The following is a 17720-nucleotide window of genomic DNA, read 5'->3' on the forward strand; positions in this document are numbered from 1 at the left end:
ATCATTCAGTAAGGAATGTAGAATTTTACCTCATTAGTTTGTATTAATGAATTATTTCCTAAGAAGCTTTTAATGGCTTAATTTTATTAACAGAACCTTCATATTAAAGGTTGTGTGGGGAGAGTCGTATAACTGTAACAATGGAGTTACTGCAGCTTAACTAGTCCTTTCCTTTCCCTGCCTCCAGTTGCACAACAAAACACTTCAGCTTAAATCACGAAGTTAATTTTAAATAATGGCATTTTACCTCAGAGAGGGACAGAATGGGTGACCTGGGCAATAACTGCAATGATCTGAACGTACTTCTTGTGCTTGATCTCAATTCCAAACCAGTCTTACGAACAAGATATCCTTACAAGATGCCTATTCATCCATTCCTTTTTCTAAAGTCAGTGAAGTAGGATATTTACTTTTCTGGACTTTCAAAACTGCCAGTGCTGCTTTGGCATTTCAAAAGTAAGGCTGCTGGCCTGTTTTCTGGATCCCGAGTTACAGAACTTGTGTTGACTTAATGTAGAACATGATCTGTAAATTTAAAAGCAGTCAAACTGTTCTTAGAACAGTGTGGTCTTCCCTATGGTTTATGTATATACATACATATATATGTATAATGCTAGAGTGGCTGGGACAATCTTTTTGCTTTGAAAAGGTTCTGGACACTATATGAAGTGAGAGTTTTGTGAGAATTAGCCTTTACTAATGTCTGAGGATAATTTATTTGATCTTAAAATTTTTTATGACAAGAAAACATTTTCATATTAAGTTGCTCATTTGTGGAAGTCTCTGCTTTCAGGATTAGAATCTCCAAGTCAAATTGAGAATAAATATTTTGTAGAGCTATTGCACTCTCCGTTTCTTTTGGTGGGTCAAGTACTTTTAAATAGCGCTCTAAATAGGCATCTGGTGATCATTTGCCTACATCCTGCAGCAACTATTTAAAGTCTACTTCTACTTGCGGCAGTGGATTCATCATAAGAATATGTCCATTAGCAGGAAGTATATTCAATGCTGTACCAACTACCACACATAGTCTCTGGCTCCGTGTTTAGTCCCAAAGCCCCAGTGTAGCATCATTACATAAGGCAGAGAGGATTCTGTGTTTCTTAAAGCTGCAGAAATTACCCAGGCAATAATGGTTTTAGTATGGTAAGGTGTTGAGAAAAAATGAACTCTAATTCTGTGGTCAAACTCCAATGTATGAAAAAAATATTTATGTGAAATTTGATTGCCGTGAAGATCTAAAATAATATAGAAAAGTATCCAAATTAATAAGCCCTGACCTGAGAAGGATTAGTTAGGTCAGGTCAGATTCCATGTTAATGGATTGATACCACTTCTATCTTGGGTGGTGTGAACTCAGCTGACTGTTCAGTGCAGGTTAGAGCTTTATGAGCATAATGTGAAATTAGTAATTGATGCTGGCCCTTTTATGTGAGTAGTAAATGAGTAGTTGTTATCCATGGAAGTATCCCTACTGAATTTCATGGGCCTGTGCAAATAAAACTGTTGACTCAGAATTGATGCCGTTTGGAAAACAAAACAACAAAAACCAAACAACCAAACAAAAAACCTCCCAAACAGCCAAAAAACTAGGGAAGGAAAATTAAGAAATTAAAACTGATGTTAATAGTGGTTTTAACTCTGTAGCACTCTGAAACCTCTAAACCTCTTGCAAAAGTCAACTGTCACTGCATTCATACCTCTTAGTGAGGGTAACACATTACATTGCTGGATTAGGCCAATGCCTGCTAAGTGAAATAATCCTGCCTTGGACAAGAAGTTAATCACTAGATCAGCAAATACTTTAAAAGTATGTAAAAATGTAAATTATATACATAATTGTGTTCCACAGCTGCAAAGATTGAACACTGCAGCTAAGATTGCAGTAATTTTCCTTGATTTTTAATAGGAAATTAGGTGTTTTCTGCTTATTCTGCCATGACATGTAAAAAAAAAAATAAAAATAAAAAAAAATTGCCAAAGCCAACTGTATATCACAATGTTACTGGGTGAGCCAACTTGTGCACCTAATTGTACTTCTGTGTGGCAATTTTTCACATTTTCAGTCTGTGAACTTCATACACATCTGCTCTCATCTGAGTTACATATTATAACTAAAAATTAATTCTGAGTACATCTTGGAAAGTCTTGAACTTTTTCAGACACCAGGGCAAGCATTGTGAAGTCTGAACTATGGTCAAGGCAGCTCAGTACCTGACAGAACTGGCTCCAAGGACAACAATCAGTTCTTAACCAATGTCAGGGAAAATGGTGAAAATATTTTGGCGGAGGTCAGACCTGTGTACAAAGAATTCGGTTTTGCCAAGACTTGTGCTCACATTTGATTTCACACACTTGAACAGCTCTCATGGCTGCTCATTTGAGTGAACCTAATCTGTTTAATTTAATCTTTGTGGGATTGGGACCTAAATGAGTATTTACAACAAAAATAATTGGTTTGCTTAAGTTTCAATACCATTCTTAATCAGCACTCTGGAATTTCAGCTAGCGGAAATGTAGTAGACACACAATATGTATTGAAATACATACACTGCATTTAGTGCTGTAGAATATTAATTTTCTGCTTTGCTGAAGGGACTTCCCCCACCTCCACATCTCTCTTGCGAAGATTTTTGCATCCTAGATATAGACTGAGAGTGATAAGAGAAGTATGTCATGCTCCAACATGCACAACTTTTCAAACACACTATTTCTTATTTATTTTTGGGAAGTGGGCTTCGGCTGCCAACAAGCAGCCTGAACTTGTATTTTTCTTGTTTCTGCAGGGTTTTTTTAAGCCTGTTCACTGAAATATTTAATGTAGACTAGATGCTTATTATAGCAACCTTTGAAATACTTGCTAGAGGTCTCTCATATCAATAATGTAGAAATTTTGAGGTGTAGTCTTTGAGGGTGCTCAGCGCTTCCCAGGACCCAGCCATTTACTGGTGTGTGGTACGTGCAGAGGAACTGCATGAGTAAGAACTGTCCAAACAGGTAGACATCAAAATTAATTATAGGTGGCACTATATTATTCTAGGTTGCAAAGCGGCCTTTCGATAGTGGCTAAACTGTGTCTGAACTCCTCTGGGATAGATGTAGGAACTCAGCATTGGTGATTCCGGGACAAATGGGCCTGACTGTTAATGAAGTTAAACAGCACCATTAAAAAAAAATAAATCTACTTCCCCCCCAGTAAGAAAGCAGATTAAACTAGTAAAATTTTGTCGAAACATTCTGGAGCTCCTCTGCATTTTTCTGCATCTCTGCACGGTCTCCATGCCCATACAGGAATTATTTGGATAATAGGATTAGGGTTTGATTTTGTGATGGGAGCTGCACTGTATTGATGTTTGCAAAGTGCCAGCAGTGCTAAGAATTACTATGACTTCTAGAGGACACCTAGGTGATGAGACAGCAGAGCAGCACAAACCTGTCCTTGGGAGTCTGAAGAGACTGTGTCAGAAACTAATTCTTTGCTCATCCTTGCTGGAGGAGCAGGTTATTGTTGAGCTGGGCTACGGTGCGGGGGAGGAAGGTCCTCACTCATGATGCAGCTCCCTTAATGACAGCCCACCCCAACCTGCCGTTGTTGGAGGTGACGAACTTAGGAGTGTATTCTGAGCAACGTTTCTGTTATATGTTTCTGATAAACCCCGAACGAGCGGGGCTGTCTTGCTCGGTGCGTATGGTGCCGGCTGTGCCAGCGGTGCCGGCTGTGCCAGCTGTGCCAGCGGTGCCGGCTGTGGCGCAGCGCAGCGCCGTGCATGCGGTTACGTGTGTGCCGGGCGGCGCGCTGGGGCGGCCCCGCTCCGCTGCGCCCTGAGCGGCTGCAGGGGACGGGGCTGGGGGCCCGCACCGCCCGGGCAGGGGTTGCACCTCGGCGGGACAGAGGTGCGGGGGTGACGGGTCACACCGCGAGTTGCGTGTAGCGTCCCGTGTTGGAGCCGAGCCCAAGCGACATTAATTGACGCGGTACGACAAGCGCTTAGCGTGATGGTTAACGCAGATAATGTAAAGCCGCTGCTAGCGAAGGCCACGGGGCGGGGGCCGCTGAGCGGGTGCGGGCCGTGTGGCTGCGCTGCCCCGCCCCGCTCGGCTCACAGCTCCGCGGGTTCGAGCCCCCGGTGCGGCCGCTCCGCGCTCAGGTGCAGGCCGGGGCCGCGCGCTGGGCGGGGCCGGGCTGGTGGCCGTCACGCGGCTGGCCCCGCCCCGCGCCCAATGGCGGCGCGGCCCCGCCCGCGCGCGCGCCCCGCCCCGCCGTGTTGCCGCGCGGCCGCGCCGCGGGGCTGCTGGGGGCCGGGCGGCCGCGCGCCCCCGCCCCCGCCCCCTCCCCCGCGCCGCCTCCTCCCGCGCCGCGGGCCGGCAGCAGGGCCGGCGCTGGGCGGCCGCGGCCAGGGCTGCCCTCCCGCACCGCCCCGCAGCGCAGCGCAGCGCACCGTCCCTCCCGGCCGGCGCCGCGCTGCCCATGGCGTAGCCGCGCTGCTGCGCGCCTGCCCCCGCGGGACGCGGCGTGGACAGACCTGCTGCCAGGTACGTGCGGCGGCCGCGACCCCCGCCCCAGCGGCGGGCGGCCCGGGCCGAGGCGAGGGGGCCGGGCGCCCCGCGGGGTTGGGGCGGGCGCGGGGTGCGCGGCCCGGGAACGCGTTCCCCTGCGCGGGGGCAGCGGCGGCGCTGGGCGCGGCGCGAGGGTCCCGGGGCGGCCGCCGCGGAGCTGGCGGGCTCGGCGTGCGGGGCCGGGCCGGGCCGGGCAGCGTCCGCGCCGGGGCGGGTGGGCTGCGCTGGAGGCGGCTCCGCGGGCCGGACCGCGCGAACGTGCGGGCCCCGTGTGAGGGCGGCGAGCCGGGAGGTGGGCTGGCGGCGAGGGGGGCTGCAGGTGTCCCAGCGAAAACCGCGTGTGCCAGCCCGGTCGGGCCGCGCTGGGCGCCTTGCTCGCTGGCACCGAGTGGAGCCCTCCCCGGGCGCTGACACCCCCGGGCGGGCCGCGGGCATCGTACCCTGAACGCGGCCGCTTGGGAGCTTCGCAGGGTGCCAGCAGAGTGGAAACTCAGTGTCTGTGAGAAAACGCAAACGCCAGTATCATGTCACTTCGTTACAATTTCACTGATGGGTTGTCGACCTGTGGGATTTAGCGTTGTGTGTTTTGCAGGGGGTGTGCTGGAGCTGCTCCGCTGCAGCCTTCTGAGTACGTCTCTCTTAGCAATAACAGTAACGTGTCATTAAAGTTAGATGTAAATTAAGTAACTTTTCCAACTTTCCCCACTTTTAGATGCTTTTGTAATTCTAAAGTTATTGTCATTGAAGTCAGACAGTATGTGAGACGAAACTTCTTGTCTTCTGCAAAAGAAAAGACTTCAGGTGTAGCCGCATGTGTAGTTACGCCTCTTCCACTTGCCGTGGATATAACCAGATGTAAATATACTTATCTCAGTTCTGTTAAGCTATAGCTGTTGTAATCTGATTGCCATAATTTATTATTTTCTTCTCAAATGTGCGATCATCAGCACAGTTCAGTTTCAACAGAAACCTCTTGATAGGTTTTGTCACCCATTAGGGAGAGATTTGGGTGAACAGGAGCCATGATTTTGTTTAAAGAAATAAATGCTTCTGCTTGGGACCGTATTTATACCAAACTTAAGTTGTGGGTTGTTTGTGGGTTTTTTTGGATGTTTTGTTTTGGCTTTTTTTTTGGCTGAGGCCAAACAGGCTGATATTAGACCCCCTCTGGGGAGAAAACCCGAAGTGAGAGAGATGCCTGTTTTTTTGACGGCTTGTAGGACCAGCTGGGTTTGGCTCACAGCGACCTGGAGCGCTGTTGCTATTGTGGTCTTACGCGCAGAAGACTTTATATGTGTACATACAACTTCTTCCAAAGACAAAATCTATTTGTTTATCACTTCTTGCCAGGAATACTCTATTCCCCTTACGGTCCCCATTTCTTCCATGAATGCCAGGGAGTTGGTAGCTGGGTTTTCATCAGCACCGCACAGGTGTCCTGTCAAAGTGTTTCTAACAAGGGTGTTAGCAAAACGTTAATGGAGGATGCTTAGTCATTTGGAGAGCTCCACTTTAACCCGTGAAAGGTAAAAGGGCTTGCATTCCAGCTGAGGAGGAGCTGCTCTTATTAGGACGCGGACCTGGGCCGACACCAGCGGCTGCAGCTGGGGCTCGGCGTTCCCGCTGGCTGGGGGAGGAAGGGAGGGACGGGTTTTGGAGGGGGGGCAGGTTCTTGGCTTCCTTCGGTGAAGAGTCCTTTGCTCTGAAGCTTGCTTCCCCCAATTGTTTGCTATAGTCCAACCTTGTTAAGTTTAAAGTGACACTTCAAATTTTCCTGTTCTACCCTGTTTTCTCTCTCTGGGGAGGTCTCGTTCGGTCCTTGATTCTGGTGGGCGTTTTGTGTGCCCAGAGCCCCAGCTAGGCAGAGCATGTAAATGATATCCACCATGGATGTGACTTCTTTTAAAAAGTCAGTTTCAGGTTTTGTTTCTCTGGTGTGCGAAACATCTTTTAATACCCCAGCATCTTGGTGCTGACCTCTAGGAACAGTGTTTTGAAGTTAATTGCTAAACCAGCAGGGGGAACACAGAACTTTCTCTCTATGAAGTCTCCCTTCTGGCCGCAGCTGCAATTTGTTGAAACCTTGGGCCTACACTTTTGATAGTATTTCTTTAGAAGATAAATGTCAATTTACTTGAAAAAACGCCCCACAACCATACATTGGAGTAAACAAACAATTTTTGAATGCTTGTTTATTAGTTTGCTCTAGCAGGCATGTCTCCCACTCTTCTGAATGGAATTTTGGTCATATTAGCCAGAAATGAACTTGAAAAAACATTAGAGGTTAAATGAAATTTCTCTTTGAAGATGTTTGAGATGAATTAATTCAACCCGAGATATTTTGAGTAATTCCATAAAATTTTAGATAATGAGCTAGACAAAATATTTTCACACTAGAACTATTACAGTATCACAAGATTGTATCTAGAAATCTTGAGAGCTAAAGTTGAGTTGTAAAAAAAGTTGTATTTTCACAAGAAACTATTTCTACTATTTAGGGTTTCCATAAGAGAGAATATTTTTAGATCTTCTCTTAGGTTTTAAGAAGTTATTACTAGCTTATTTTTGTAAAGGTCAACTGACACTCCCAGCATGGATCGATAATGATTTTTCTTTTTGATTTGTATTGATGTAACAACTGATTACGTCTTTTGTGCCAGGAATACTGAATGTAAAGGTTGTTGCCAAAGAAGTTTATCTGGATTACTTGCATTGATCCATATTGCTTTCTAGTCTGTGAAGTCTGATGCAGCCAAATGGCAAATACTGAAGGTATGGGTATGCAGATTTCTGAATGCAAAGTGAAGGTGGGAACTTGCAGCATGTCAGCTATTCCCCAGTAAGAGCCAGGGAATGGGCTCTTACCCTGCAGTAAATGTCAGGTATCTGGCTGCGTATACTTTAGGGCGAAGCTGTCTTTCACTGGTGGTGGGGTAAGAGCACGCCTGGGAGCATTTGCCGCGGAGCAGCCAATTTGCTACTTGTGAATGATAACAATTATATATTCTCCTAGCCTTGGGTCTTGGAGCAAGTGGAGGCAAAATACAGTTCAATTGAAATTAACAGTTCCAGGTCAGGTTTAAAGGAAGAGGTGTGTGAACTCCTCTGGTTTTGGAATGGCACGGACTGTATACCGAGGTGTTAGATGAATGTGGATATTCTCCCCATTGTTTCAGTGACCACGTATACACATATTCCAGTGGACACACGTTCTCTGAGAGCATTATCTGATGTTGCCAGATACTGAAGATGCAAAAAGATCCATGTTAAGTTCCATTGATGATCTCTATCTTCTGTCATTTTTGTGGAATTACATAACTTTCTCCTCTGTACAGTTCTCTGAGATGCCGAAGTACGTAGTTGGTGAAGGCAGAGTGAGATTTCTGATTCAATGTTATTTGAAAATAACGCTAAAGCTTTGCCTAACTTGTCTTACAGTTCTTTTGTTTGATATCTCCAGTAACATTCTGTTAATATTTAAGACATGAATTACAAAGTCTTGGGCAATTTATGTAGACCTCAGAAAATAGCCTGTGGGATAGAGATTGCAAATATCTTTGCAATCACATTACTTTTGATCTAGTTCCACAAAATATTTGTGTATTATAAATAGGCATTACTTCTAGAGCAGTAATATTTGTGGTGATTAACAGCGGTTTGCTAGTTTCTAGCCACTTCATGAATAGAAGCACGTTTTGCCATGAAAACATACTAGCAAAGAAGTAGTGCAGTTGGGATTGCTTTATCCATAACTGTGGATTCGCATTTTTATGTGCTGGCAGTCATCCAATAGAGCAGCATTTCTTGTGCTGTTACAGCAACAATTAACTCTATGGTAGCCAAAATGAAACAGATTTACGCATCTCTGGAAATCACTGAAAGACAGACTTTGAAGTTGTTGTTTAGTATATATCCCATGTTTTATATCTCCAGTCTGGCAAAATGGATTTTTTTAAAAGAATATCCTTTATGGCCTTGAGTATCTGAATAGTCAAATTTGTCAAGTTCAGCAGAGAATATTTTATATATTGTATTTTAATTGTTATATTGTTGAATTGTACTGCTTACAAATAGTTATGTCTGGCAAAATATGCTAGTTTATGATGTATTTATAATGAAATAAATTAATTTATTTAGGAAAATGTGAAAATCGTTATTGGATATTCATTCTGTAAAGAGTACTTTAAAATGAGCTATAGTATGTGTTTATTTTTAACAAATATAATTCCATTATATTTAGCATGTCTCTTTAATAGTCTGTCCAATTTCAATAAAATAGTTTGCCAAGTTCAGTTTGTTTGGTTTTTTTTTTCTGTTACAGCATTTTGTGAGATTTTGGAAGTCAGCTGGAATGGGCCCCTCTGTTAAATAAGTTTAGTTGTGACCTTGCAAGAGACCTATTTAGATTGCAGGAGAACAGCTTATCTAGAGGCCATGAGTCTGAAACAGGTTAATTATAGAGCAAGCGTGTATGGCTGGTTTTTCTGCACAGAAGGCAATAGGGCTTTGATATGTAAGGTAACGTTAATGGTTCCGAGGAAGAATGGCGATTCACTTATACTCTGATTTCCTTGGTAAGCATAGGCATTTTCTGTTGGAAATCAGGGTAGGTTCATTCTGAGTCAGGGGCAATAAAAAAATCCCAAAGCATCCAGTGAGCTTACTGTGTAGTACAGACCTGCTGAATACGTATGGTTTTTTGCCAAGAAGCTGGAGGTGGATTGAAGACCGATGGCTCCTCTTTTGCCTTAAATTTATAGGAGTCATTTATTAGACTATAGCTGCATCTGACACTACGTGATTGAGAACTATGGCTGTATTTTATCACCAATGTAATACTTTGTTTGAGTAAAGCAAAATTCTGATTTGATTTACAAAACAGCTATTGCGGTATTTGAAAAGACGGGCCTTTTCTTATATTAAGGCTATTACATTAATGGACCGGGTCACTCCTCCAGTATGTACACCTTGTGTTATATGACGGATTAGTGTTTAAAATGACCAGTGTTTCTGAGTACATGTAGATCCCGTAGTTTGGTTCACTCTGGTCACGAGGTGCGGTGATTTCCTTCTGGCATACGGGGTGCACAAATTATTTATATGAATCTAGGAATTTATGGTGGCCTTCCATCTCCCTAAACTTGTGTTCAAAGCTTTGTGCTGTCTTCATGTATTCATTTAATACAAAATATGATAATGAAAGCCAGGAAATTCTATATGGTAAAAATTATATGGGAACATATCTCCATTCTGAGTAGAACATGCCAGTGATCTGTGTCTTGATTGAAACAAATCCTCGTTGCTGTGTTAATAAATAGTAATTTTTATGGAAAAGTTTTGCCTTGATCTGAATATGTTTCTCCACTCAACAAATTAAATTACTCTGGTTATTTGGCAGACAACTAGGGAGAGGGTAGATTACTCCTACACAAAGGGAAGCTTCTTTTGACTCATTCTTTTGACTGTGGCACTTTCAGATCTTCCCTATTTATGTGGGAGAAGTTTCCTATCTTACAGACGTGCATCTGAAAATTCAGTGGCTAACAGCTAACCTTTGATATGTTGTGTTCTTGTTTAGCAACCTGAAGAAATGTATTAATTACCTGATTTCCAGAGTACATCTTATTCTAGAGAGCAAAATTCAATACACTCTTCCTCCCTGCCCCCAACAGGATTTCAATAATGCACGTGGTTAACTTGAAAGTACATAGTAGTTAATATTTTAAACTGTTAATTTACATCTTGTACTATCTTGTGGCAGTGGGGAGAGCTGATTTGTGTCACTTCGTCCAGTTCCCCTGTAATGGGAAACACTGGTTTTCAGTCCTGTTCAATTTGCTGACCGCGTTTCCCTGCTGCCCCCCCAAGAGGACTGCATCCTTATATAGCAAATTTATACTTAATGCCATAGCCTTGCTCTTCATTACTGCCCCTTGTGGATTTCTCACAATTAACCCAGATAATTTTGGGTATTTGTAGGCCATGGTTTCAAAACCACTTTTTCTAAATGTATAGAGGTCATTTCGAGATTTTAAGTCCAACAGAGATTGATTTAGCTTCCAGCTAGAGTGTCTCTAGATACACTTCTAAGGTTTTGTAGTTTAGTCTTGAAAAAATAACAGCATCAAGCGTTCTTTGGCAGAAGAAGCTGCTGAAATCTGTTACCCTGAGTGGAAGGAGCCTTGCTGAGCTGTCCGTAACTTTGCCTCCTGCTGTGGCTCCTTCGCCACATGGAGATGCCTTCCCTGGGCTTATCTCTGCCTTGATAGGTACATTAGAGCTGTTATCTGTTTAGTTTAGGTGTGCAATTAGAAACTGAGCCAAGTAAAACTTAAGATAAATGAAATTTGTGTGAGGTTGTTGGCTGCTACTGTGTTTGTAAAGAGTAAGATAGTTCAGTGCCAGGAAACCTATTCTGTTTCCAATTAGAAACCATAAAAAATAAAGTAATTAGGCCAACGAAATTTAACTATGAGAAGGAAAGGTTGTAGAGATTTGTTTCATGCAGTTTATGATCATCTTGTCCAGCCTGAAGATTCCTATGCGCTATAAATGTGTTTTGTTTCATGCTAAACTTTCCAGAAGCAGCACGTCCCATTTAAAAACATGAGCCTGGTTCCTGTTAGCTGTGGTGAGGTATACTGGTTGAGTTAATTGGGAACCTGAGTTTTATTTAAATGTAGATTTGAGATTCTTAGATTTCTTGGGCTGCCATGAAAACTTCAACCCAGTCTTTATGTATGTACATTTGTAGAAGTCTCTACTTTTCCCCTCCTCCTGCTACCTGAACATTCATTGTGCCAGTGGTATTCCCTGATAAGAGCAGTGCAAATTTTTCATCCCTCTTCTATCTAGAAGACGGAAGCAGAACTGCCTGAAGTGTTGCCTTGCCAGGTGGGTGTCATGGGGGGGCTGCTGTGGCCATGTCAAGGTCCTGTTGGGACTTTTAGACTTGTGAAAGAATAGACTAACTGTGAGTTGCACAACAAATACGTGGCTGAATCTGGTACTAGATTGCAGATTGGTTGAGCTATTATACTATAAGAACTGTACAGCATCCCAACATTTTCTTTTCTCCACTCCCTTCAGGCATACTCTGATGTAGGATGTCCCCGAGGACTCTACGTTAAAGTAGAATGGTTCTGATTCAGTACTCAAATAATGTATAAGGTGTTGGTCTTGTTAAGCTCTGTCTTCAGTGCCCCGTGCACTCCCTGCTGTAGGGGCTCTGTAACCTCTAGGAATTTGTGCTGTTGATGAAAAGGAATCTGTTTCAGTGTGCTTCTCGTGGAAGAGCCATGTATTCCTTCCACTGAAAGACTCCCAAATGCACTTCCTTCCCTTCCACCTGTTGAAACCTCCCACATCCTGATCCCATACCAGGCTATTCTCTCATTTACGCTTGGTAAGCAAAACCTTGCCCCTCAGCCCGTGCAGCTTCAGCTGCACACACCTCCCTGTGTTTGGGGGAAGGGAAGCCCTGGGAACGTACAGCAGAATGGTTTTTTATCCTGTTTCTGTAAACTATCTCTAACTTTTGTGCTATATTGTGCAATGATTATTCAGCTGAAACTTCCACAGTGTCTGTGTGCCTTGATTTTTCTGTGTCTTGATTTTTCTGATCCACACTCACAGCAATGCAAGTGATGAAAAAAAAGTGTTGGGAAGATGAAGGGAGAGTTGGTTATGAAATGATACTGAGAATAGACACCCCCATCCAAACTGGAGCTTCAAGCCAGCTCAGCTGTGGGCAAAATATGTCCCAGGTAACAAAACCGACCTCAGTAAACAGTTACTAAAAAGGTGGAATGGTTTCACATCTTTTATGGACTCATTTGTGTATATTTTGTGACTTCCTGTAGTTTGGCAGGCTACATTGTAATACATTAATAAGAAAATAAATAAACAAAATGTTAAAACAAAAGTCACATGGAATAGGGGGGCACAATTGCTAAATGGCATGAAACATCTTCCCTTGGCACTTGTCCAGTTCCCATAGCCTTTAACTGTGACTTGTTGAAATGTCCCGTTACAAGCACAGCAGCATGTGAACCACAGGACATCAGAGTTGCTTTATCCCTGGGCTTTTGATATGTCAGGATTTTTAGTTTTATTACTATTCATATATTCCCTGAAAACGAAACCACTTTGTTGTTTCTAAAACAGAATCTGTCCCCTTAATAGTTCATGGATAAGTGACCCGCATACAAATTTTCAATTCCACATTAATATCTGCTAAGCTTATTAGTCAGCTTTCCAACCTGTACATGTGCAAATCACATAGAATTGACAGAGGATAAATGTAATCTAATAAAAAATCTGCTAAAATGCATATTTAGTAGTAGGGTTATAAAAAAACTCTTTCAAAACCTGTTCTATTCCTAAGTTTATAGAACTGCTTGTGTAGTTAACCATTTGTGACTTTTTTTTAATTGAGCTTGGGTATGCTTGATTACAAATGATTGCCTTTTTTACTTAGGCGTGGAATGCTTATATTCATTGCATTTGCACAGGGAACCAACATGGACAAATGGGAGAAAAACTGGTTAAATAAGTTAAGTGGTTGCCATGCATAAAACAAACAAACAAAAAGTGAAAAAGCTTTGGCCGTGAAGGCCTTCTTGGATGGCCCAGAAACTTGGGTTCACGTTGCCATGGCAAAACAACACAGAGGGACAGATCCTGCTGGCTTTGCTCAAGTGTCCCCGTTCACTTCGGTGGGACTTGTGATGAGACTTCGAGGGGGAGGATTTTTGGCTCGCTTTGGTAGAGAAGTGTTTGTTAGAAGAGTTGTGGAGAGCTGTGCAACCTCTGGCACCGTGCGTGGAAAGAGGAGGGAAGTACCAGATAAGGAGGAGAGGAAGTGGAAGTTATTCTTCAGGCAGTAAAGGAAAAGGTTAGACAACGAGGAGGATGGAGTCAGGGCAAGGGAAGAACTTGTATGGGGAAGGTATGTACTGATTAAAGAAACAGATGGTGACTATCGGGGAAAAGGCTTAAGGGAACAGAAATAAAAGCGGAGAATAAAGCAATAAGAAACCAATTCAGCAATAAATGTGACAAATGCCAATGCTATAGAAGCCTTTAATAGGAAACAGAAACATCCCCAAATCTGTGGCTGTGGCCACCTGCAGGCATATATAATATATTGCTAGGGTGGACTGTGTAGAGAAGCTTTGTTTGTAGGCAAAAATAAATTTACCGGGGAAGAAAAGTGGGTAAAAATTAAAGTTAAGGAGACCACTGATCGCAAGGAGGGCAACATGTAATAAGTATTTTGCTGGGAGTACAGAAACAGGCTGAGTGGAAAGGTGCTCAAATGTTCTGAAGACAGAGCTTAATCCTAGGGCTTACACTCGGTCATTTTCGTTAGTAGTTCTTCACTTTAGGGCAGAGTCCTGTCCCCTTTTTGGAGACTGGTAAGCAGGCATGGGGATGGATGGATGGATGGATGGGTGGATACCCTTCTGCTGGTGGCAGAACAGCGCAGAGTGTTTCTTAGTAGCAAGCCATCCATAGACCACAGAGCCTTATGTCCTGGTGGCTTCTGTTGGTGAGGGCTGGGAAATCCTTAGTGGAAAAGTGTTTTTTTAAGAGAAAGCAGCATGCTTCCAACTTCTGAAGTCTTTGGTCATGTTGTAGTATTAAAAGTGACTTTTTGGTTCAAAGGACAGCTTCAAAATTCCACAAAAGACTGGAATTCTCAGAAAGACAAGTAGCAGATTTTTACAAAGAAAAAATATTTCACTTAATGAAAGGCAGAGAGATAACAGTAGCGTACTGAAGTGATTTGTATTTTGTGCTTACTTCTGCTGGCTCTAACAAAAGTCAGATTTTTTTTAAATACCATTGAGCGATTGTTGTCCTCTAGCTCTGAGTAGCAATGAGATCTGTCCTCCTGTGGCTGGCCACACTCACAGGCCGGTCAGCCTGTCCTGGTGTCCTCCAAAAGCATCGTATTTTTACTGGTTTCTGGCTAGGCTTTATGCATTAAATTTCTCACAGACATTAGAGGCTCCTACTGTAAACCAAATGAAAATAAAACCTCGTACTTCCTCCTGTTCTTGCCCTCGCCTACTTCAAAATGTGTTTCCCTCCTTTAAAATGTGTTTGAAAATCTAGTAGTAGTAAGATTCTTCCTGGCGTTCCCAGTAGCACTCATTCCTGATTGCATCTGCAGAACGATATTTCTCAATGAAATAGGTTCTTTTTTGCTTTTCAGGCTCTCGCTTTTGTCGGGACTAGTGGACTTTACAACAGCAGACATCAGCGCGAGCGACCCAGCAGGCTGTGCCTCTCGGTCAGGGGCTGCAGCGGCTCTGGCTGCAGATCTCCTCTTCTCCCGGCCTCTCCTGCAGCTTGTGGTAGTAAAAAGCATTGGCATGAAAACAGCATGTTTAGTAAATCCAAAGCTCTCATGTCATCTTTTCTTCCTCTTCCTTGTTGGGATTTTTCGGTTATACTTTTAATATGCCCTTTCGTGACCTCAGTTACAAAAATAGCTACCCAGATATACCCCAAAGGAAAAGATGATTTTGTCGGAAATTTCTTTTGAATTTCAAATTGACTAGCAGTTGTGCTTACTTCTTGGATAAAGAAAAGAAAGCTGTCCGGAATCTAAACTATTTATTTCAAAGGAAATGTGTCCCCCTATTCTGTGGACTGCCTCAAATTTTCCTAGTTTGCAGGTTTCACGTGTATCTCTAGTGACAGCAGGTTTCACACTAAAGCAAAATCTGGCATGTTCTGCACCACAGATGAATTTTTCTCACGTACTTTCTTATTCATTTCTCTTTGGCACTTAACTGCCAGATGGTCAGATAATAGCAGCTTCGTAGCTGACTTCCGTCATAGATGAGGATGATCACGTTTCCAAAATACTGACAAATTGCCTGCTTAGTAGGTTTATTCTTAAGTGAGTTATTAGTAGCGTTTTCACCTGTGCTTTTTGACTTGAATTGCTGCTGTGTAGCTGGTAATTTGGATGTTCCCCATCCTAAATTGATGACTCTTGCTGTCAGTTGGTCACTTTTTCACATTGTTTTTCAAGGTTTGAAATTTCCCCTCCTTTTTAAGCTTGTGAATGCAAATCTTCAAGCAAGTGAGCCCTCTCTCTAGACAGCTCTTCCTAATTTTAATGCAAGTCTCTATTATTCACCCTTCACGACCTGGCGGAATTGGAGTAGAAGCCTGGGGTTTTTTGATCAGATACTGCCTGCTCCGAGTTATACCTTGTGAATGTTACTGGTTGCAGTAGGAATCAAATCACTGTTTTGGTTTTATGTACAGAAGGAAATGTATATGTATTCTCTCTCCCTTTTAAATAATTTTTTCCCAAATCAAAGTCAAATTGAAACTTGGCCTTTTAACGTACTTTGATGGTCAGCACAGAATGGGATGCTCAGCAGCTCTCAGCAGCATCGCTTTCTCTCCAGTTCTTTCCCTGTGCTCCCTATTTCTGCACAACTGTGTGCCTTAAAAACATGTCACTGACGAATGAGAGATTTGTACTGATGGAAGAATGATCTAGGTAGTGTCTTGTGTTTTTCTGCTGAGTATACTACTGAATGTATGCACTGGAGTTGCTCTTTTTCTGGTTTCTCTTTTGTTCATTGTTGTTGATGAAATGGTTATACGTCAGTAACTCAAGTTCCAGAATGCTCATTTGTTGCCTGTTTGCACATATGACATCTTGTAGGACATTATGATGGTCTTTTATAGCTAACACTGGCTGGAAACCTCCTGATTTGCTGTATTTGATCTTTTTTCTTTATGACAGCATTTAAGATTTGAGTTAGCAATCAAATACTCTCACTGAGTATTAGGTTTCTTTTCATCTAGAGAAAGAGCAACAAATTATTCCAGCTTACACTTGACTTCCCAAATGATGGTCAATATCTGTCATAAATTCCTTATGGCTTGCTGTTTTGGCATTAAACCTGTTTGGTTTGGATTTTCTTCTTCAAAAACTTCTGTGTTAAAGGATTGTCCAACATTCTTGTCAACAATTTATTATTTCTGTTAAATAAAGGTTGGCCTTCATTTACCACGAAGTTCAGTATTCCTCGTGGATTTGATGGTTTAGCTATATACCCTTACGCTCTAGGGGGAGATGACAGATATCTAGGAACTCATTGAATGCTGCCAGTAGGTTCAGGATGAGTAATTTTTACAAGCCATGTGAATTGCCCAAGGAAGCCGTCGTTTTCTGAGGTTTTCCTGTTTTGAGCTGTCTCTAGCATTGATTTTGTGTGTGTGTGTGTGTTCGTCCTCCTCCAGAATTTTTTTTTCTTGAATGTGAACCCATCTTCTATGAAATGTCATGGAAGAAATCTTTAGGTCAATCATGCTTGCTCGGAGTTTTAGGTTGGACTGTTGCTGCTTTATGAGGCTGTGTTGTTTGTCTTGCTATTAATGACAGAAATTCATTGCAGTATCTTGTTGCCTCAGTCGTGTTGAGTGGTAGTGCTGTAGTCTCGCCTAACGTTTCTGCACAGGAGTTTCTGGTGCTTTCTTCGTACCTATTGGCTGGTCTCGGTGCGTGTTTTTCCTTGTGCGGACTTTTGATCGTGCACAGCATGACACACGCTGTGTAGCAGACCCAGCCTTTTGTCTGACTTGGTACTTCATTCCATTTTGATGTCAGCAAGAACCGTTTAAATGGTATTCGTGTTATTGTGGCGTAGACTTTGGTCCTGACTCAACATTTTGCCATCACTTAGCCACGTGATGGTGGTTTGTAGTTGCTCACATTGCTTTGTGGTGGGTGTTCATGGTTGCTGGGGTGCCCTCTGTCATCTGCTGCTCCTGAAGGCCCATAGTGAAGTAAAGGAGATAAGATTTTTAATTTTTTTTTTTTTTTTAATTGAATGATACTAGCATTCTGGTTCCTTACCTGCTTGGTCTGTAATATCTATTCTCAGTCATCTAGATGTCTAGAATGATTGGGGAAAGAAAAAAAGGGGAGTGGGGAGGATGAGGATATTGCACATCTAGTAAGCGTTTCCCCTCGAAAATCTGCAGTGTGCATTCTAGGGTCAGAATTTTCAGTGTTTTTAATGCTAGCAGGCGTCAGCTGTATCGTCATTTATTTGTCTACCACGTTTAAGATGTTTTACTGACCTAGTATAATGCGTCTTGAAATCTCTTAAAATAAAGATTCT

At 42.9% G+C, this 17720-nt stretch overlaps 1 protein-coding gene across 1 annotated transcript in view; it reads left to right on the plus strand.

Annotated features, from left to right (window-relative positions):
- The first annotated feature begins 4412 nt into the window (after window positions 1–4412).
- The window catches only part of TGFBR3 (transforming growth factor beta receptor 3), a 119276-nt gene continuing 105968 nt past the window's right edge, over window positions 4413–17720 (plus strand). The window contains exon 1 of the mRNA XM_065656064.1: window positions 4413–4533. The gene's annotated coding sequence lies outside the window, so the exon portion shown is untranslated. The remainder of the gene's footprint in view (window positions 4534–17720) is intronic.

Source organism: Caloenas nicobarica, chromosome Z (assembly GCF_036013445.1).
Source record: "Caloenas nicobarica isolate bCalNic1 chromosome Z, bCalNic1.hap1, whole genome shotgun sequence".
In the NCBI taxonomy this organism is placed as follows: domain Eukaryota; kingdom Metazoa; phylum Chordata; class Aves; order Columbiformes; family Columbidae; genus Caloenas; species Caloenas nicobarica.